Source organism: Ambystoma mexicanum, chromosome 6q (assembly GCF_040938575.1).
Source record: "Ambystoma mexicanum isolate Mex_15411 chromosome 6q, UKY_AmexF1_1, whole genome shotgun sequence".
Classification (NCBI taxonomy): Eukaryota; Metazoa; Chordata; class Amphibia; order Caudata; family Ambystomatidae; genus Ambystoma; species Ambystoma mexicanum.
In genome coordinates, this window is record NC_090937.1 from 433,978,578 (window position 1) to 434,001,286 (window position 22,709).

The following is a 22,709-nucleotide window of genomic DNA, read 5'->3' on the forward strand; positions in this document are numbered from 1 at the left end:
CCGTCTGTTAATGCAGCTCTGCCTGAAGGGCCCTAGGCCCCCCATCCCGATGTGGCGCTTGCCGACGGAAACCCTGATGGACTCTGCATTTAAGGAGACCCTAGGAGAAAAACTGGAGGAGTACATAGAAATCAACACGGGATCAGTCGAGAAATGGAGCACGCTGTGGGAAGCTATGAAGGTGGTAACAAGGGGCGTGATAATAGCTGAAGCTGGCGGGATCAGGAGGCAACTGAGAGGGGAGTTGGAGCACAAGGAAGAAGAGATTAGGCACCTACAGGGAACTCTACCCCCGACCATTGCGAGTGAGGCCAGGCTGAAGGAGATTAGAGAGGACTCCAGGATTGCATGGGAAAGACTATCCAAGTTCGACTTCTCTGAACGAACCCTCAAGGCACACAAAGAAGCAGATAAGCCAGGCAGGATACTTGCCTGGTTATGCAGGAAGGAGTACCCGCGACAGCCCCTCAGAGAGATCAAAGATGAGGATGGTATAACGCAAAGATCACAACAAGCAATAAACAATGTCTTTTCAAACTTCTACGCCAAACTCTATGCTCACAACGAGCGAATCCCTGAAGAGGATATCAGAGACACCCTGGATGAGATCGAGCTACCCAGATTAAGCCAAGAACACCGAGACGCGCTGGGAGAAGCCATCACACTGGAGGACATATCGGAGGCGATCCGGTCGGTCCCTCTCCACAAACAAGACCCCTGGGACAGACGGCCTTATCCCGGAATTTTACAAGGCCTATGAGGGGATCCTAACCCCGATACTACATGGAGTGTACACAGAGGCATACGAGACCGGGACCCTGCCGAGCAGCATGAGAGAGACCCTCATAATACCAATGCTTAAACCAGGTAAACCTGCTGATGAATGCGACTCGTATCGCCCCCTGGCGATGCTGAACTATGACGGCAAGATCCTCATAACCATACTAGCCAACAGGCTCTCAAAGGTAATAGGATCCCTGATACATGAGGACCAGAACGGCTTTGTCCCAGGACGCAACATCACTGCCAACCTAAGAAGGCTACAACACGTTATGGCACAAACAGCGGAGCGCCAGGAAGATCTAGCTGTGCTCTCACTAGATGCCATAAAGGCTTTTGATTCAATATTTTGGGAATAGCTCGTTGCTACCCTGAGGGAGTTTGGACTCAGAGAGCAATTCATCCGGTGGGTAGAGGTCCTCTATAACGACCCGGTGGCGAGGGTGAAGACTGGAAGTATGGTGTCGGAGGCTTGGCCCATCCAAAGGGGAACCAGGCAAGGGTGCCCATTATCGCCGATGCTATACATCCTGGGCCTGGAACCAGTGGCAATCTATTTCAGGAGGCAGCTATTTGATTCCGGCATTAACATCGGCGGAATAGATAACATCATCTCCTTGTACGCCGACGATGTCCTTCTATATCTACGGAACCCCAGAGAGAACGCACCAACCGCGCTGGACATCCTCGACAACTTCGCCAAACACTCTGGGATAAAGTTTAGTAGACAGAAATGATGCTCCTTTCCCCTTGCAATACTCAGAGGGAGAGACATCGAAGATTTACCCGAGATTGGGATTCAATGGCAGGTGGAGGCCTTTCGCTACCTGGGCCTCACCATCGCGCACTCCCCACTTTCCACTCACGAGTGCAATACTGAAACTGCATTGTGCGGGGTACGCAGGTCCATCAGATTCTGGTCGAAACTCCCCCTTTCGGTGATGGGCAGAGCTGCAATATCCAAAATGATAATACTGCCAAGGTTCCTCTATTACTTCACCAACATTGCGTACTATATCCCCCCTCCCTTCTTCAGGAAACTAGAATCCCTGCTTCGAGACTTCCTATGGGGCCAGACGAGACACAAACTCGCCCTGCACATCCTCACGCTTCCCCATGCTGAGGGCGGCATCCAACTGCCCGAGTTCCAAAGATACTATCTGTCGACACAACTAACACATGTCACCAAGTGGCTTTCGGATGAGCCCTCGGCTGAGACTGGCCTCCTGCATCGGCTGATCACGCCAATGCACCTCAAGGAGGTAATATGGAGTTCACTGGTGGGACCCCCCGACCCACCCATGATAGTGACTCTGGGGAGACAGGTCTGGAACAAGGTCAAATCACTACTTGGCCTTCAGCACCCCTACATGCCCGAAATCCCCATTCTGGCTGATGTTTGCAAGACCCCCCTTGAACTGTCAATGATGAGGAGCTGGGAGACCTGCAGTCTCTACACATGGGGAGACTTGTTCGACGAGGGATCATTCAGAGATTTTGACTCGCTTCAACTAAAAGATGGGCTCTCACCGGGCTAGTTCCTATGGTACCAGAGGGTGAGACATGTAGCCAAGGCAAAATGGAAAACATGGCCCGAGGAGCCGGAGACACACCCTCTTGTACAGGAAATGTACAACCTGAATGATGGCTGGAAGCCGACATCGAGACTATATGCCCAAATAAACGCCCGATCTAACCCCAGAAGTGCGCACCTGAAAGAGAAGTGGGAAGCTGACATTGCAACCGAAATCACAGAGGGTGAATGGGCACGGGCCCTGCTGCAACCGAAGGAGGTTTCGCGGAACGCCAGGTTCAGGATGATTCAGCTGAACGTCCTCCACAGGACCTATATGACACCGCACAGAATATCCACTTTCAACGACAGCATTCCCTCGACGTGCCCATGGTGCTCCTCTGAACACGCCGACATGATTCACATGTTCTGGACCTGCCCCTGATCACAGAAGCTCTGGCTAGCTGCCGAACAGACCTGCAGGAAAGCTGGATTGGAAAGGTATGAATGGACCCCCAAGGAACGCCTCTTGGGCACGTACCTGAGACTCACTAAAATCAGGCATCTAGTCAAACTTATGGACATGGCGTGCATACTCACGAAGAGAACAATAGCGATGGCCTGGAAGTCGCCTGCAGGCCCGCGATTCGGACCCTGGATCAAGGAAATGGAGAGATGGACTGCCGCTGAAACCAGAGCCTGGGAGGAAGGGAACAGCAGGGGCGGAGAAGATGTGAGTGCCACACTGGAGTCCTGGAAGGCCTTCATGAGAGACATGATCTTCTCGACGAAATTCAAACCCCCCTGAGCAGAGTGTTATGGCGTGAACTGCAAATTAGTCATCCTGATGAGACCACCAAACCTGTGCATGCCCTGGCGCTACCCCTCGTAGACTGGCATGGAGAACGACGGCCCCGATACTGAGTATACACGTGACGAGTGGACCGCATTGTAACAGCAGGAGAGAGGACAGTCTAAGTTGTTGTTATTGTTGTTTTGTTGTCACTCATTGTTCATTTGGCGAATGTGTCACACAATCAATATCATGAGACATAACCTATGTCTAACTGCTTTATGTATGACCATAAATGCCAATAAAAACATTTAAAAATAAAATAGGGAACACACAAGGCTACCAGTGCTCAATAAACTGAGCAACTTGACCCTCATTTTTCATGCACAAGCAGCGCTTCATGAGCCAACCTTTGAAATGGCTTGACCAGCGTGCAGATGTTTTGCGACGCAGCATTCCCCTTCATTCACAAACCGCAAGGAATAATGCGGTTTAGGGAATTCCAAATGCCAGGACATTTTTGATGGTGAAATTACAGTTTTGAACTAGCTGTGGTCATAAAAACAGGTTTTGTTTACCCCTGACGAAGAGTGGAACATGGGCCATTTAGACATCCTCGAACTAGTACAACATTTGAAAGTTGAGAGCCGAGGTTTCTAGGGACATACCATACTAGTTAGGTTGGCGATTCAATTCATGTTTTTCTCTTGTTTGATGTGTCACACTGGACAATTTGTGATAGACACTCCAAGGTTTAGAGCTCGGTGTCGTGCCTCCATGAATGGAGTATGTGTTGATAAGCCATCTTCCACAATCTCATTTTTCAACCACAAGGGCTGGCAATTCTAGACATGCAGTGGTGCATTCCTTGTGCCACCGCTCACAAAGAGCAACACACATTGATCTGTGTGTCATGCACATAGGTTTTTCATTCTAGGCGAAAACATGATTAAAGAGATGATATAAATGTGTATTAGAGCTATAGGTATGTTTAGCCGTGAATGTGCCACAGAGATACGTAAGTGGATTACAGAATAGTAATGATTAGAGTTTGTTAATGGCTTGTTTTCTTTTAACCATCTGTCATGCGTTTTGTATTTTTACAAGTCATGTAATACAGTTGTCTGCACCACAGTCCACAGCCTTCGGTGCATCAATCTAGCAGATTGAATCCCAATTTCTGAATAACAAAAATTCATCTCACGCATTACGACTGTTCGGGTATATTGTCAAGGAGCTATCCAGCCATGACCACATATATCGCTTGGTCCATGTTATTCGTCCCATATTTGAGGACTTTAAACTCCCTTTCGAGTCCCCAACCCGCGTCCAGTGAGCACAAAAACTCGCTAGGCAATGGGAGGCACTCACTCCACTTCATTGAATTCTTCTCCCTCTCCTGAAGTACTACATGTGAAAACCAAGTGCTCGTACGGATTGCCGTTAATTCAGAATGAGTACAAAATAATATTCAAGCTAATATATATAACTGCTCTGTCCATCTTATAGAGGTCGATAAAATCCACACGCTCCAGATCCCTGGACGCGATTGGCTAAATGTTGGGTATCTCCCCTAGGAGTCGCAAAATATTTGCCCGATTTAAGACCAGGTGCCCATTATCTGCTTAATACTCTATAACGGCACCTTGAAGGTTTGCTCATTCCTATGTTCTTTTTGGGTGAGCGTACCACCTGAATCACCCAAATTTCACAATGCTCCTGGACCAACTGTATAACGGGATTCGGGTACGATACTCCACAATTCCTCACCTTTCAATCCCCTTAGAACACTGTAAATTTGATTTGCCAATTTTGCCTGTTTCCCAGAGCAACCCTCTCCCAATTTCAAGGTACATTTACCAGGTTGCCAGGCACCATTCTGTACAGAGATCTCTGGGTGTAAGGCGGCACCCACTGATAGGACACCCATATGGGGGCACTTCCCTCATTCTACAGGAACCCATGATTGGGGAGCAACTAAAAAACTACAAGCCATGTTCGAACAACCTTGAGCATTCTCTACATTCTCATAAACATTTAAAACACATCCTACCAAACTCGCCCCTCCGGCAGATCGGTCTGTCTGCACGCAATGAAGCACAAGTGGCTTATTTAGTCTTGCACAGGTGCTTTGTTTGCAATGATACAGTCAGCCAACGGCACCTCCAATGCTACGATCCCTTCAACACCATCAACCACCTTCTCCAAGATCACCTTAACCAATGGTTGCTTCAGCAATGAGTTAACACATTTCCTAGAAGCCTGCTTATTATAGTTCTGTGAGAGCTTGTTTTTAGATTTGTTTACCTGTTTACTCACCTTTTTCTTTAAAATGTTCACAGCAGCATTGTTAGAGCTCATCGTATGATTAATAACCATTCGGACCACCTCACACCGCCCATTATTCAAAAGGAGAGGATCTTCCAATATGGGCAAGTTAATAGCAGGTACAAAGCAATTCACAACCATTGGCTCCACGACCTCAGTCATGACCAGATCAGGGGGTAAGTCAATAAAAACATCATAGTCGCTCTACCCCCACTATTGTGATAGCCACCCCGATCTAGGTTTAAGATTAGGACACTGGACCAGATCCCCCTGAGGCCCATTCAACAGCTACCCTGAACACGTGGGAGTCACACAGTTACAGTCCAGTTTGTCCGTCCATTCACCATCGGCCACAGTGGCTGGTTGATGCTACTGATTAAATAGGAAATCCCTCATATTACTGTGGACCTTGGTGTTCTCAAATTTAAACAGAAGGGATTCCAAAAGAGCAGAATGTATTTCAATCTCTGCTTTAATTCCTTCATACAACGAGACCAGCATACATAAAACCTGATTGATCTCAGTTAAAATATCATCTTGACCCAGCCCAATTCTATGGTCCATGTGCCTTTAAACAGTTGAAAGTCTTGTATAAGGGACATGGGTCGGTGTGGACATATAGGAAGAAATAGAGGAATTTGACTCCAACTTAGCCATCATTGATACATCAGGTGGCGTATCCATCATACCCAAGGTGTTCACCCACTCAGTCCCCGGGCTAACCACATGGCTGCCCACAGTGTCAATGGAAGCACTGACTTGAACAGCAGAGCAGAGCTCTCTTGATGTCACCGAGCACACCCTACCCGCTGCAGACAATACCAGTTGCTCAATCTGAGCAATCAAGGCGGTAGAAACTGTAAAGACTGGCTGCCACACGCTTCTTGTTGGACTTCATTGTTTTATTCATCAAGTTATAATACAAATAAAGACCCCAGCACATCCACTGGAGGACAGCCAGCCAACTGCTACAAACTAAATAATACCATTCCATAGCACTATGTGAAGAGTCCACATTCCATCCCTACATTCCACAAACTCCCAAGACAATACGTTACAACAGAAACCACTGGGGCTGATACAGTCTTTCATGAGTCGGAGTTGTAGAAGAAAAATGTGTTGTCATTTTACCCCAATGGGGAGGAGGGACAAGTTTCACTGGTTGAATAAATGGCACTTCCACCACCAGGGCCAAAGGAGCAAAAAAGGCACCTGTGATGCTTAAAGTGCCATGCCACTCAGAGGACGTGGGCCCTTCCTCGGGAGATAGAGGCAGCGGTAGACTTAGGGTCAGCAGCATTTCCTGGTCCGTTATTGGGGCAAGGCATTTTGACAATACGGGAGCCATTTCAATTCCGTTCCTAAAATTACTCCTTAGACCGTACATGAGTTGGATTCAGCAAAGCTAAAAACAAGTCCCAAAGCTCTGGAGAAACCCCCACCAAAAAAGGTAGATGTATTGTACCCTGGTCACATCACGAGCGTTGTTCTATTTGTTATCTCGTACTTGTAAATAAAAGCTAAAACATTCCAAAGTCCAAAAGTCTGTGCTTCCAATCATCACAGGTTGGCAGAAATAGCACCCACACGATACCGTGACCTGTGGCCAGCTGAACTGCAAACTGCCCACACAGCGCACACACCGTGCACTTACCATGCCAGAGGGGGTTTTCAAACGTACTCCCACCTCCTGTCAGTAGACACAGTAAAAAAACTGCAGCAGCTCCAAGCTTCAAAATCATGGCAAAGATGACCAGGGGTTCCTGCTAAACTGCACACACAGCGCACACACCGTGTGCGTAATGCGCCACAGGGGGTTTTCAAACGTAGTCCAACTGCCTGCCAGTACACACAGCAAAAAGACTGCAGCAGGTCCAAGCTCCAGAAGCACGCCAACGATGAGCAGAGATTCCTGCACACGCACAATCTCTACTTTTTGGATGTTTTCCTGCACTATATCAATTGTACATAGAGCCAGATGTACCCCAACACACACTGCTGTGCATGTAGTCATCCTCCAAAGTGAGCTTTCCTTCGTAGGTTATGTCTGTTGCAGGCTAAACCCCTGCCTCGGGCCACTTCATATACGCATGCACATGCATTCATAGAGACCTTCATGGGTGGTAAAAGTTGTTATGTACCGGGAGTCCGGGTGTAGCTCCAGCTGATGATACCCGGACCGCAGGTCTAGCTTCGAAAAGACCTTGGCCCCTTGCAATTCACTCACAATGTCATCCAGTGTTGGCGTGATATGGCGCTCGTGCTTGATAGCAGCATTAGGGAGTCGCATATCTACACAAATGCGGACCGCACCAGGTTGTTTTTCCGGCTTTGGCACTACCACAATGGGCGAGACCCAAGGCGTTGGCCCCTCCACTCTTTCAATAATTTCCATCTTGATGAGCGATTGTAGTTCTTTCTCTACTTGTTATCGGAGGTGGAAAGGGATTCTTCGGTGTTTGAGTGCCATGGGTCTTATAGTTTCATCAATGTGGAGGCGTACTGGGTCCACCTTTAGCTTGCCGACCCCTTGGAAAATGCTTGTGAACTTACCCAAAAGTTGTTCAATATCAGTTTGATATACCGCAAGTGTAAAATGAACAATGTCCAGGGCCTCTGATGGGGCGCAGCTCAGAAGTGAATGTGGACTGACGTCAGTGACGTAAAATCGCACCTTGATGGCCTTTGGGCCATGTGTCACAGGTGCAACGAAAATACCCAGTATCGGCAAAGGTATATCACCACCGAATGTGTATATTCTCGCCTTGGATTTGTCTAGCGGCGGTGGGCCAGAGATTGCCTTGTGTTCCGTGGCCAACACACACACAGAGGCCCCTGTGTCGATTAGTACCTGTGTGAGGGCACCTTGGATGTCCATGACACACGTGGGTTGTCTTCTCCTCTTGGTTCCTGTGGCAAGGTTTTAAATAAAGAAGATCTCTTCGTCATCCTCCTCTTCTGCGATGTTGAGCCTTTGAGCTTCCTGTTCCAACGCCACAATGCTTCCCGGTTTCCTGAAACCGCCGCCACTAGCTCTTGCGGGTCCTCTGTGCGTCGTTACCGGGGCTGCCGCATGGCACATCCTCGCATAGTGGCCAGGTGTGTTGCACCTCCCACATACCCTCGATTTTGCTGGGCAGTCTTCAATGTGTGGCAAGTCATACCCACAGTACTGGCAAACGGCTGGGGAGCCTTGAGTGGAGGATGCTTCTTGGCGCTTCTGGCTCCAGCGTGTTTTCGCTGGTTAGGACTTCCCTATGGCGAATGCATCTTCTCCTTTGCACGGGCATACAGCAGCGTCCATTTTTGCGCCTCTACTCTCAGCGAGCTCATACAGCCTGCCATTGTCCAGGATTTGCGTCAGTGTCATGCCTGGCTCTCTCAGGATCTGCCTCCTTAGCTTGCTGGATCTGCATTCCTGTATGACTTGGTTCCTTATCATTACCTCCTCATTGTCCCACCTCCACGTGCTGGAGAGTTGATGCAGGCATGCACAAAATTGGTCCAAAGATTCATCATCGTGTTGTCTCTCCCCACACATCACAAACCTGTCGAAATCAACGTTGGACAGTGGGATAAAGTGGTTCTGGAGTGCAGTTTTGACAGCAGCATACGTCGCCACTTGGAGGTTCAAGGACTTGTATATGCGCAGCACTTCAGTGCCCGACTAATATAATCATGTGGCGGCCTTTGCATCGTCATCGTCCTCCCCTGTCACCCTGAAAAACATATCCATTTTCTTTATCCAGATGAGCCACTTGTGGCCCAGCTTAGAGGGTGGGCCTGAGGTATCAGAATCCTGCATGGGCGCTAACGAGCCCTGCTGTCTCCGAGCCATCCTTACCGGTGCAGCTGTTTCACTGTCGCTGTCGCCCGCCTTAGCAGGTCGCACAGGCACCTCACTTCAGAGTCGAGGCCCCAAACCTGTTCTCTTCGGGTCTACTGCAGACCTGGACGTATAGATGGTGAACTGTGGTTTGCCGTCACCTTCAGTCAGCTCCTGAGACTGTGATCCCCAGCTTGGCAGGCATCCTCTCCACCATGTAGAGAAAGGGGAGTCCTTATGGACCAAATTTGCGGCCCTCCGGAGTGGGGGAACCATGAGGGTTCCAAAAATGTGTTTCCTGATGTTTTGCAGCACGTGGGTAGCGCATGAGCACCCTCGCAGGCCGCAACTAGACCACACGCCAAAACAAAATGGCCACCCGCTATCGTGTTGGGTCCGGACTGCATCGGATGAAGGGTATGAGATTGATGCACTCGCGCGCACCGATCCTCCTCCTCGTGGCCGCCGTTCCTCGTCGCCAATGTTGCAGGCTAAACCCGTGCCCCGGGCCGCCTCATACTCGCATGCACACGCATTCATTCACAGAGACACAGAGATGCGTGTGCTGCTTCTGAGGTCCCAGCGGCAACTGCCATACGGGACGTCTTTATTCAATCTGCACATGCGTGGCCGGAATGAGGCTTGCGCATGCGCACTTCGTCTTTACGACGTAACAATGTCCATCCCTATAGAGAATTATACCCAATAAATAACTGAACATGGAAAGAAAAGCTTCTGTGGGCAAGGCAGGGGAACCCATTCTAGTAAAGAGTGCAGGTAAAGCACACATTGCCATCTTGCCTTTCCTGGGTTGGAAAATGTGGAAGGTGCAGTCAAAATCTTTAGCTTTCCCACAATACTAGTCAGAAGAACCATTTGCTCTTCATACAGTACGTACCACCACCATTTTCAGATTTTAGTAAATAATCAAATAATTAACATCTGTTAATATTTGAGAGTGCACAAATGCCCCAACCTTATTTTGTAAAGTTCTAGAATTAGGAACAACGCAAAGTTCCAAAGCTTGCCATTTTCTTTATGACTATGGCCCTCATTCTGACTCAGGCGTTAAGTGGTTTACGGCGCCGTAAATGGCGCCGACCCTTAACGCCTGATTACAAGATTCCCTTTGCGGGTTGGCTTTTAACGGCTGCTTTTTTGCAGCCGTTAAAATCCATGCTGCAAAGGGACCTTGGCGATAATTACGGCACCGTAATTTACGGTGCCGTAATTATCGCCTTTCCCCATTCCCATTATGCCCTATGGGGCGAAAATGGGAATGGGGAAGGGTAAAATGGGAAATGGGGATTTACCGCCCCACTCACCTTGGAATGGGGTGGTAAATCCGCCAACCACCATGGCGTAAACGTAGTTTACGCCATGGTGGTAAGGGTACGACCCAGGCGGTAACTTACTGCCTGGGTCGTAATGAGGGCCTATGTTTTTCTGCATACACCATTCAGGTAATGGATCCCACCAATTCCCTTGTGGCTAAAAAGGCTGTCAAGACTGTTACTGAAGTGTAGGCTCCCCAGATGCTTCTAGGCAGCTGAGTGCCTTTGTGGTTTCAAGGGCGGCATTGCGCCAGCTCTCCACCTCGGAAGTCAGGAGGCAAAGAGGCGCTTTGAGTGCGGATCCAGTTGCCCGCGAGGAGCTTTGGAAGGTAAGCCCGCTTCTGCAGCGGTGATATGGGATGCCCCGCCGAGAGCAGATCTTCTCACTGAGTAGGGGAGTAGACGGTAGGCGGCAAGTGGGACCGTTTCATTTCTGTACAGTGTTCCTGTGCTGGATCACCTGCCCCCAACAGACCCCCAGCCCTGCATGTTGCAGCAGCATGCGAGAGCCTTGAGGATGCTAAACATTGGCAGTGCAGGGCTCACGATGCCGCCAAGCACTCAGATGCTCTCCTAGAAATCTCAGAGGCATGGTGACATGCCGGATCCTGAAACACTTCGTCCGACAGACTTCATTATTCACTTGGCCTTGCTGGGACCCATCGCCTAGGGATGCCCATTTTGAATATATTGAACGACTGCTCTCCAATTACCTGCAAGGTACAGGATCGGCCGCATTGCGTCAATATTTGATTCCCCGCACTTTCACCTTGGAATGATTTGGTGTAACAAGGACCCACTGAGTTGCCCACAAAAAAAGAAACTTGGATTGCTGAAGAGAGTTTGCCTCAACCTCTGCCCTGGCCCACTAGCATGAAGCCCGGGAAACACTGCAGCGGCTTGGAGAGTTGTGGCGCACTTGCGGGAAGCTCATTTCAGAGCTCCCATGATCTAGAGGGTACTCTGTGAACGACTTGAGGGACTGTGCCCAGCTACGCCTCTTGCTGTGGCCTGATGCACTGGTGGCTGTGAAAGGCACAAGCTTGGAAAATCCACGAGTGCCGAGGGTGAGTAGCACTGGATTAGTCCCTCTATGCAGGCGGGAGGGGGAGCTGACCCGTTCAGAGACGGCCGGTGCTTGATGTGCCATTAACCTGTTCCACCTAAAGACCGAGTGGTGGGGTGAGGATCGCAGTACCAGGCAATCGCATATGCACGCTCTGTTTCTTGAATTCAGATGCTTTGATGGTACAAGTTAGGTTTTAGGAGGTGAGCGGGGGTGCACGGCAGAACAGGTTGACTCCCCGACTGGCTCTGATCACCCACCAAGTGAGAGGCATGGCCTGAGGAGGTGCTGCACCGCATAAACACCGGCATGTGACTGGACTCTTATACACAGTGGAAATCGGCAGCCAGGGACGTATTTCCTATAAGAATCTCCACAGACTGGCTAGTATTGCTCCTAACTTCTTTGTTTCTCATGCCAATTCTGATAGGAACATAGAGAATGTATTTGTTGTGATTCATTATCCAAATAATAGCTTTTGTGTAAACACCAATTGTATCAAGTTTTGTATGTTGTATGTAATTTGTTGAGTGTCCTATGATTATCGACTAACTGGCGATAAATGCTTTTTATGTATTAAAATTGCAAAACAGCAGTCATTGTCACAATTTAGTATTTGACAATAAGGAGTAAGTGTTTGTTAGGGTCCGTAACCTTGCTAATTTTGTATTATGAATGTTCACCTACCTGGGTAGAGCAGGGCCTTAACCAGGTGCCCCGTTTCTTAGAGTTGTTGCGCCTTGAAACACCATTTCTGTATAGGCGCATTGTAAATACCCAATAAATCAATAAATGATGAACACTGAACAATATCTTTTCAACTACAGCACCCACATCAACTATTCTTATTCCTCTGAATCCCTCTAAGGATGTGCAAGCAGCCCCTGCATCTTCAAAGATATGGCAATCTACCTATGTAGCACCTTCAGCGTGGCTGTGTTCTAGATGGGGGCATCATGCCTAACACGAGGAACACCTTTTCTTTACATCCTTTCATTCCTGCCTTCTGGTCTCTCAGTTACTCAAAAAGGTTTTGAGCACCACAGTTTCCCCACTCCAGTAGAAATGCTGGTAAAATTGCCGGTAATTCCAGCACCAGCATTTTTACCGGACTGGGGAAGCACAAGTTTGCCGGTAGGGGCACAGATTAACCCCCCGCCTTGAGCAGCCGGTAAATCTGGCCCCCACTGGCAAAAACATGCCCTAATTACGGAGTCCTGTGGGACCTCCATGGAATGGGGATTTCCTGCCGTTGCCGGCACCTGGAATATCCTGATAATACCGGGATATCAGGTGACGGTAAAGGTGTGGTCAGTTTGCCGGTATCCCGCTGGAATTACCGATGGGACCTTGGCAAACTTGTAATGGAGCCCAATCTCTCCCTCTTGTTTGGGATGCACAAGTCCAGATATCCCTGTCCCTCTGCCGCTGAAGAGCTGTTCCCATCCAGTCAGCGGGTAGGCAGTCTGAAGGCTCTCTGAATGATTACTGGCCTTGGACTGCAACTTAGTCAATATCAAAGTGTGTCTTTCAACCCATCCTCGCCATTTTATGTAGTAGGGCCCAATATGCATGGATTGGCAACCTTGATCCCATGTCAGCAGGCCCCAGCTCCTTTGTGAAGTGAAATAATGGCTGTGAATGCATACTGTGGAAATCCTTGGTGGTCTGAATGATATGATAGGTTATTTACAACACGCTTAATACGCAGAGGTTTCTAAGCACGGACCTGGGGATCCAACCTGTCTTGCTTCCAAGGCGAGCATGTTGCCCCTGAGCTATCCTCCCAAGTCATAGCTGAATAGATGTCTTGAAACCAAAAATGTGTCACCTGACCACCCAATAGTTTACATGCCTCATGCGACATGCATTAGATACATTTGGATATATTATGCTCAGCTTGTTAGGTGTTCGAAACCATCACAATCAGACCTTGAAATGTTTTCCTGCATCTAAATAAAAGGATGTTTTTCAGTGGCTCTCGCTCTGGTGTTGGCCCATGCCTGCTCTGAAATCGGCACTAGCAGTTGTGTTCTGGGAAAAGAAGTATGTAAGTTCTCAACCACTCAGAATATGATTATAGTGTCCCCAAACACAGACCCAGAATACTGCAGTTAAATCGACGCTGTTTAGCAATGTACTCGCTCTTTTCTCAAACGCTGGTCACTGATAAAGAAGTACTGGATTTAATAGCCAGTACTGCTTCAGAGACCTGGTTTGCCATTCCGCACTTCTGTTCTCTTGTTGATAAGTGTATATAATAACATTATTGATGGGTAACTATTAACAACAGGGATTTATTTCATTGAGGCATTCTGAGTGACATCTGAGAGACAAAAGGAGGGAAGCTTGAGTTGTCTATGATGTCACTCAGAACCTGATGGTGAGAAGCACACTGTTGTTTATATTTTCTCAACTGCAATGCCATGTCATGTATGCACGAGCAACTACTACACACCCGCAAGCCTTTTTCAACTCCTGGGGCCAGATTACAGAAACTTTGTACCAGTGCAAGTGCAAAGTTGCACGTTATTAGCACTAGGGCAAACATTGCCCTATTTTTAAATACACTGGGATGCATTAGAAAACTATTGCACCATGACAAGTGCAGTTTGACATATTAAAAGCACTAGAGCGAAAATTGCCCTAGTGCAAAAAAGATACATTTTCGATGCATTTTTGCATCAGGGCAAAGTTTGCCCTAGTGCTAATACCATTCCGTATTAGCACCCTAGTGCTTTTAATATGCCAAACTGCCATTGTCATGGTGCAGTAGTTTTCTAGTGTGTGCCATTGTTTTAAAAACATGGGCAAACTTTGCATTGCCACAAAGTTTCTGTAATCTGGCCCTACATTGACTAGTAGCGCAGAGGTGGAGCGAGAGGCATGAGGGAGGCATAAACAACATGGATTAACGTACCTGGCATTGCACCACACCTTCCCTCATTGGCCATTTCTTCACCTCCCTCGTGCCCCTCCCCTGATAATTCCCTAAAAGAAAATAAATATGTGCCACTTTCGCCGACTTTTATTTGCTTTTCCTCCCTTTCCCAAATGGTGTGATTTTAAGAGCAATGGCGACGTGGGCCCATCCCGTTAACAGGTCTCTGGTTCCAGCACTATCAAAAAGCGCGGCTGCGCATGAGAGAGGGCCCACTGGCGGCGTGGGAAGCGCAGGCCTATTTCATCGACTTGTTCGGGGCTCTAATGCTGCCACAGAGCAGCACAGCACTCGGCAGTTGGTCTGACAGTGACAAACACCTGCTGCAGAGCGCAGGCAATGGGACAGGGCCTACTTTTTCCTGTGTTTCCCTCGGGTCAGCTGACACCAATTCGAAACAAACAACGTACTATTGTGTACGGCACCTAGCAACCATTTCCATTTCTATTTCCAAATGGAATATAATCCGGCTGTGACTTTATAGCGGAGTTGTATTTGCCATCTGATTACGTGTGGTTCAATGGCAGTGTTGATCCCCATTCCTGCAGTTTATTGGATTCGATTGGGTATTTGGAGAATTTACCTCCGGTGGTAATTTTACCACTGGTGAATTGTCCAATCATTGGAGGTTAAGAGGAGGAAAAATATCCAACAAGAGCCCAATGAGTTTTCTACGCATTATCCTCAAACTCGAAATTTGACAGTGCAGGAAATTAATGCAAAGTGGAGGTAATCGAATTGTTGTGACATTTCTGACTTTTTATCAAGCATTGCCTGACTTATAATGCCAGCCTTGTTTCTTGTATATAGAGCCCTCATGTCTCCAAACTACACCCCCTGCAGTGCATGCCCGCCTTGTTTCTTGTATATAGAGCCCTCATGTCTCCAAGCTACACCCCCTGCAGTGCTGCTCCATAAGGGACAGCCCTGATGCTGACAAAGGGGCACAGTGGGTGTCTTACACAGCACAGCATTATAAATGGGTAGGTTTTAACTACAGGGTGCTTTTCCTCTTGACATACCGAACGACATAAGAGACAACTCTAGCTTCGCTCTCTTGTCCATCAAATTCCACTAGGAACACCGTGGTGCAGTATATGTCCATAGTTACCCATCTTTAATTCCTGCGTAACTTCAGGACAGTGAAGTGTGGCATCCTTATTCCACTGGCATGCCATTACGACAGGAGGATGCTGCATGAAGAGTTGGTTTCATTTGCTAATTCCTTCCTAAGGAAGCCATAGGCCACGAGAAGTAGGGAGCCCCTGTAGGGAAAATAGATCAAATTTCAAATAGAAAATAAAAGTTTACATGTGGAAGAATGAGTTGGAGAAGAAACACTGAGAATTAATTACTCCCATGCTCTCCAACATGTGGCTAATAGAAAATTCTGTTATCCTCCTCATCGCAGATTAATCAAGTGCAATGCTTAAAGTGCTGGAGTCTTTGGGGCTTACAAAGATTTCCTGTGTAATTCATGACACAAACATATATAGCATTTAAGGCATTGTTAAAGAGACTGGTGTGCGTCCTCCAGACCTTTGTATAATGTATGATCCTTTCTTCGCCTCTGCCAGTAGCAGGGTTAGGCTCTACAAGGGGATCTGCGATATATGCTATCATTGAGGTCCTTAAGGTGCGCTGCCACCCTTCTTGCATGTTTAATATGTCTGGGTTACAGGGCAGCTTCCCCATTCATATCTCGGTGCGGTTCTGTGCATATGAGCTCGTATATATTGCCTCGTGTCACTCATCATTGACACTAAGCTACATTTATTTATCCGTTGACTTCATATATTGCTTTTATCAAAATGAGCTTCAATATTTATAAGCTGTAAAAAAAACAGTTTCAATGCATCACGGCTCTGAGTAACAACTGGAGGGATTGCGGAGCATAGAGAAAAGGAATTGGTATATGGAAACTTTTAATATATTATCGCATTTCTCACACACAGTAGCTCTAGGTAATATTAAAGGCGAGAAAGGAGGCAAGGATAGGAAATTGCGTATTTGGGTTCGGTAAAGTGCAAGACTAGCTGGACAATATGGTAAGTGGCAAGTCTTCCATTGCCGAAGGATAGGTGTAAGTATTTTATTATATATTTTACTATTTAAAGCGCAAACCTAGCTGGAGAGCAGTAGAGCGCTATACAGAATGTGGGTAGCCAGCATTTGGGCTGACTTCTTTTGACAGTTGCGCAGTACTGTGAGTCGAGGTCTGTGCTTCGGTATGTGGGTCCATTGGAATTAGACCTTGGTCATGTGTTGTTGAAAAAAGTGCAGGATATCCTTTTGCTTCCCACCACTCACAAGCCTCAGGCACCACGATGCAAGTGCTTTGTCATTGGTGCTGGGGTTCTTCAGGTCCCCACCAGTCAGAAAGTTAAATCATAGGATCTCCAATGATGTAACCAGTCAACATCAAATGTCTGCAGAAATCAAGTGCACCTCCAAAGACGCCTTCATCCTCATCATGGCAGAATCTGTAAAAGCAGATCATGTTCGGAATAGTGCCTGCTTGTATTGACCATACTGAGTATTGAGGGGATTACCTCATGAACTGTGGTAAAACCCTAATGTGTTCAATACACCATAATTATAGGAATATTTTCTGATCCTTTTATCTCAACCAAAAGGTGGACTTAAAAAAACCGTTTTTGCCTATGTGGAACAAAAACTTTTCTTGGTGCTCACATTCTCATAAAGATGCATAATGCCTGGTACCACTACCGTCCCATATATTTTGCCATTCCTAAAAGAGAGATGGTGGACTAAATGCATTTCTTAACTTGCAAACACATGGCATGTGGTATTTTCGAAGTACTGTCACCTGCACTTCACAAATACTGCCTTGGTGGTAAAGTCATAATCAACGTGGATTATTCAGAATACCACCTCCAGTAACAATACACACTACTTGGCAATACTGGGGTATGCATAGTCACCTCCCATGGCTCTTGAATGGATAACAGATATTACTTCACCTGGCATGTCATTGGTACATGGGATGTCCTGACACCAGAGACGCTTTTGAATCCGGCAGGGCCATCATAGACAACTTTTTATTGTCTTGTTGCCTTGGACATGTGCTTTTTGAACATGGTGCTACTGATGTGTTCAACTTTTTAAGCTTTCAACTGTTAATTAGTCCTAACAACAACACCAGTATGAAAACAAGAAGGATACAACTGTGTAACCCATCAAAAGGAATCATATGTTGTGAATAGGTATATTTCTATCCATAGTACAGACATACTAAAGGCATCTGCAAAGCAAGCGTGAGATCAATTGAGTTGCACTACAGACAGGTAAAGAGGTGCGTAGGAAGCAGAAGAAAATAGCTGTTCTTTTTTAAATTTCATATAAAAGTGCAACAAACAATGAAAAGTCAGTGGCTTCTACGTGTGCCTCTCACAAAAAAAGATGAATAACCGAATAACAGTGAAGAATTATGTAGTACATTTGCCAAACGTGGGAGAGCTCCTCTGCTGAGAAATCACCAGTTCCAAGGGTGCATGCCTGCTCAACAGGATCCACCATCACCTGCCTTACCAGAAGAGCCATTACCATTTGCATATACGTGAGGTCACTGCCACAAGTAACGTCCTGCAACAAAATGGCAGGCAATTAACCTTTGACAAACAGTGCCCATAGAAAGCCAGGCACATTGTTTATATATGGCTGGCCAATCAGAGCCGTAGAATCTTCAGGGAGATTTGTAGGCCACAGGAAAGGCCCACCTCACTTTCTGTTTTTCTGTTGGTGGTGCCTGGCAGTTATACGGTGTGATCCACAGCACGAGAGAGCAGGAATGCTCACACCTCAACCATTTAAAGCTATGCCATTTTCTGTGTCTTTCAGGCATTTAATAACCTGTTTGTCACATTTTATTTTTCATTGGGCTTGTTTTGTGAAGTCCCTTACCCATGACATTCAAATCCCCACATCCTTAGTAATAGTACAAAAGATGGCATCTGTTTTGCTTGCAATCGCTGAATGTAACCTCCTGCCTCCAACCAACTCTGGGATTTTATCCTCCTTTGTCACTGGCATTCTTGCTCGCTAGTACCAGTCCAAAAAAATGGCATAAGGTTCTCACGTACAAACACTGAATGTAAGAGCTTGGCCCTAAACAACAGTGGTATTTTCGACTCCCTACTATTCACTGGCAACACGTTTCACGTGAACATTGCTCACGGAATGTAGTCAATGGGATTCTCCACTCCCTAGTAGTAGTTACAACAATACATTACCATCCATTACAGTGACTGCGTGGTATTATCCTGCCTGCCCCAAACCACTAGGATTTTGGAAAAATAACTAATCCATTCTTTTTCAGTTGTCTACCTCTACCTGATGTCAATCCTTTTTCCGTGTTGTTTCTCCACATCCTTAACAGCAGCAACTGCCCTCCTGCTCCTTCCTGCAGCTGGACCACCATGCTTGAACCTCCGAAGAAGTTCCGTCTGGCTGATCAGTGGCTTTTCAAGTGATTCATAGTTTATTTGTAATAGGTTTGCACAGACGTAACATACCGTCTGGCACTGTATTCCAGCCACTTTCTTAAACACAGTGAACTTGGGATTGGCTATAGAGGCTACAGATTTACTTAGAACATGTTTCTCTTAAGGTTTTTCAGGTTAGGAGGAAGGTTATTCATGAACATGGCTTGCAGATGGAGAGCTAGGGGATTCCATAGGGAAGGGCTTGCAGACAAAGTCCTGTGGGTGGCCTTTGTATTGGAGCCAAAGCAGCATACTGTATGAAAGAAATTAGCAATGTTTGTCTGAATGAGTACTTACTGTGTGCAGTCCTGACTAAGTCTCCACTGCGTGGGAGAAATACACTATTAATAATGTTATATGACCCACCAGGAGGTCATTGCACCTGTGGACGTTGATTGACACTCTTATAAATTGGCAATCGCAATTCCCGAGAGGTGCTATCATGGTTACCAGGGACTTCAATGTTGACTGTAATGTTTATAGTTTGAATCTACCACAGGGATTAGCTATCAAAAAACACTATTCTCAAGGTAAAGCGTGGAGAAACATGATGGAGGAGTTTGTTCTTCATTTAGTAACTCCTACTGTTAAAGAACCTACGCATACTTGGTCTAATGGCAAATATAGTAGTTACATCGACTTTATATAGGTTAACAGAGTTGTCTTGAAATAATTACCTACCCTTGCAATAACCGTGGCCCCCATGAGTGACCATGCCATATTAGAATTAGAATTACAAATTGGCCACACTGTAATCCCAAAAATGTTAATCTATAATCCTACGGTTAATCTGCAGGGGAAACAGACTGCAATTGATCAATGGAAATATAATCAAATTAAATGCCAAATTGGCATCAATAGGCAAATCAGGGGTCTCTGTGTTAAAACCATGTAACAGGCAACTGGGTAACTTGCTTGATCTGTACGGCACACCAAGTTATAGACACGTGCTTAACAGTAAAAATTCAGGGAAGCCTGGTGTTCCCTATGATTCAGAAATAGCAAAAAGGAAAAGTGAACTGCCGGCTGCTCTGCATAAAATGAAGAGGAATCACAGAATGCAAGAACTGGGCAAAATGGAACTTATAGGCAAAGTTAAAAAAACGTTCAAGCAATGGCTGAGGAACTATCGTTATGCCGAAGCCAGTACAGGCTGGAAGTTCGTCAATCGGTTAATAAAAACAGGGGATTCCAAAAATATTTGGCACATGATTCGTGTGACTGTGTGGGTTCTTCTGCAGTGGAAAACTGTGACCTTTCTGGATCTGACTGGGCCATATTCATTAGGGCCATTTATTGGCATGCATCCTGGAATACTAAGCCGCTGCAAGGGAAATCCATTTTTAACAATGCAGTTTGGTGACAAGTGAAGGGGGCTGACCTGGTAGAGCTCACAGGCAAGTTAAAACCCTCCCTATCAGCCTGATGGCCTGAATAACATCGTATTCAGGAATTATTCCTGCTACTGGGTAGCAGTACTGCAACACATATTCTTGCATATTTGTGGACCGGACTGGTTCCTGGAACCTGGCAGCAGTCTGTTTTAATCCAGGTGCATAAAAAGGGCTCTAGGCATACCCCGGGAAACTACAGATTTATTGGCCATGTTAGACAGCTTCTTCCAGATATGTTCGAAATTATTTTTGGAGCTGCTGTCGACATGGGAGGAAAGCAATTGCCTTATGAACCTGTGTCAGACAGGATTCAGAATAAAACACAGAATGACCCATTCCATCTGGGAACTTCTTACATTAATATCAGATACCTATGAAGACCCTGACTCTGCATTACACATCTGCTATATGGATTATAGCTCTGCATTCAATAGTGTCCTCCACCCCAAGCTTTGGTCCAAACTGGAAAAATGGGGGATTGATGATTCCCTCTTGTACTTTCCTAATCAGTTGCATAGTGTGGTATCCTAGATGTGGTATCCTAGAGGTTGTGATTGATGGCATGTGTGAGTGCAGGGGCCTGGTGGAAGCTCAGGTGTAGCTTGGAGTGTTGGGGTCACCTAAGTGTTCCAGGGACTGACAGTTGGGACTTGGAGCTGGGCAGGGAACCAGGGTGGAGGCCTGTAGATCTTCTCTCCTACTTCTTACCTGTACTATGTAACAAAGAGACAATAAAGCATGTTCCTTTTCCACTTACCTGGGTCAGTCTAGTTCCTGCTCCTTGTACATCACTGGCCAAGGGTACCACATGCAGGAGGCAGGTTACATCACATAGTAATACACAGGTCAAAGTGCGTCTTTCACAAGAAGGAAACCTCTCTGACTCTATGCCTACCAACAGATGTTTAAAACAGGGATGTGTGTTAGTCCCTCTATTATATAATCCCAATTTGTCTGATTTTGTGTTGTAGCTGTAGTTTGTGAGTATCCATCCACCGCTCTTTGGCAGCAAGGATATACATTGCCACAGATATGCTGATGATACAGTGATATCCGACTGCACAGAACACAGAAGACACTCACTATGTGGTATTGAGATTGTGTAATGAACAGGGGATTCGAAATCATTAAGCAGACATAATGAATGATGTGGTGGGGCTTTCTTAGTCATACACTAGGCCCAGCAATATAGTCTATATACAGATAAATTCTGGTTGGGGCAGTTCATTAAGTTAAACGAGCCCGAACACTATCACATTAATGCTGCCAGACTCTTTCACCCTCATTCTGATTAATTTCTGCACAGGGCAGAGATAGCTCATGAGGCATTGATTCATTTTAGACTCCAATTCACTAATGGCCAAGCTTGAACTCAATCTCTGACTTACTGGTAGCCTAATGCAGACATTCTCTAAGAGCAGACACAGGGTCACTTCTGCATGTACCCCCACACAAAACCAGCAGAAGCATTTTGAGCAATGTTCAGATGCTACAGCAGTTTGATGTGGTGGTTGGCATGCATAGCATTCTGACATTCCAAGACCGAATTACCATACTGGTGATGCTACTATTTGGTCCCTGTTGATATTTTGAGATTCATCAAGCCTATTAGGTCTCTATTGACCACTAACCACACAGATCTACAGTGAGCAGGCCACCCTACTAACATCTTGTCTAATTAGAACATTTATCATATAACAGTGATATAATGACAGCAAAGAATGATGGTAACCAAATTTCAAAAGGGATTCACGTTAGTGTAAAAGGAATAGAGATAATGCAATTTGTAATCTAATCTTGTATATTTTACATATTTACATATATGCCACCTAGTGTAAAAGGAATAGAGATAATGCAATTTGTAATCTAATCTTGTATATTTTACATATTTACATATATGCCACCTCTCATGTCAAAGGTTTCTGCTAATGTGGAGTACACTCATGCAGTTGTTCCTTGTCTATAGATTTGCTTATTGGTCAGTGCACCCTATTTCTGAGAGCTGTACAGATATGAAAAAAGAAAGCAACAGTGAGATCATGTTCTATAAATATGACTAATATTAGTTTCTGCCATCCAGGCTTCGTGCACTCACTCTGCCTCAATGCCAACAAAACCAAGATACTTCTCATTGGGACCCCTGCTCCTGCCTACTTCCCTTCACTCTGACCTTCCTCCATGGGCTCTCGTCCTGCTCTGTCTTCTGAAGCCAGAAATTTTGGAGTCAAC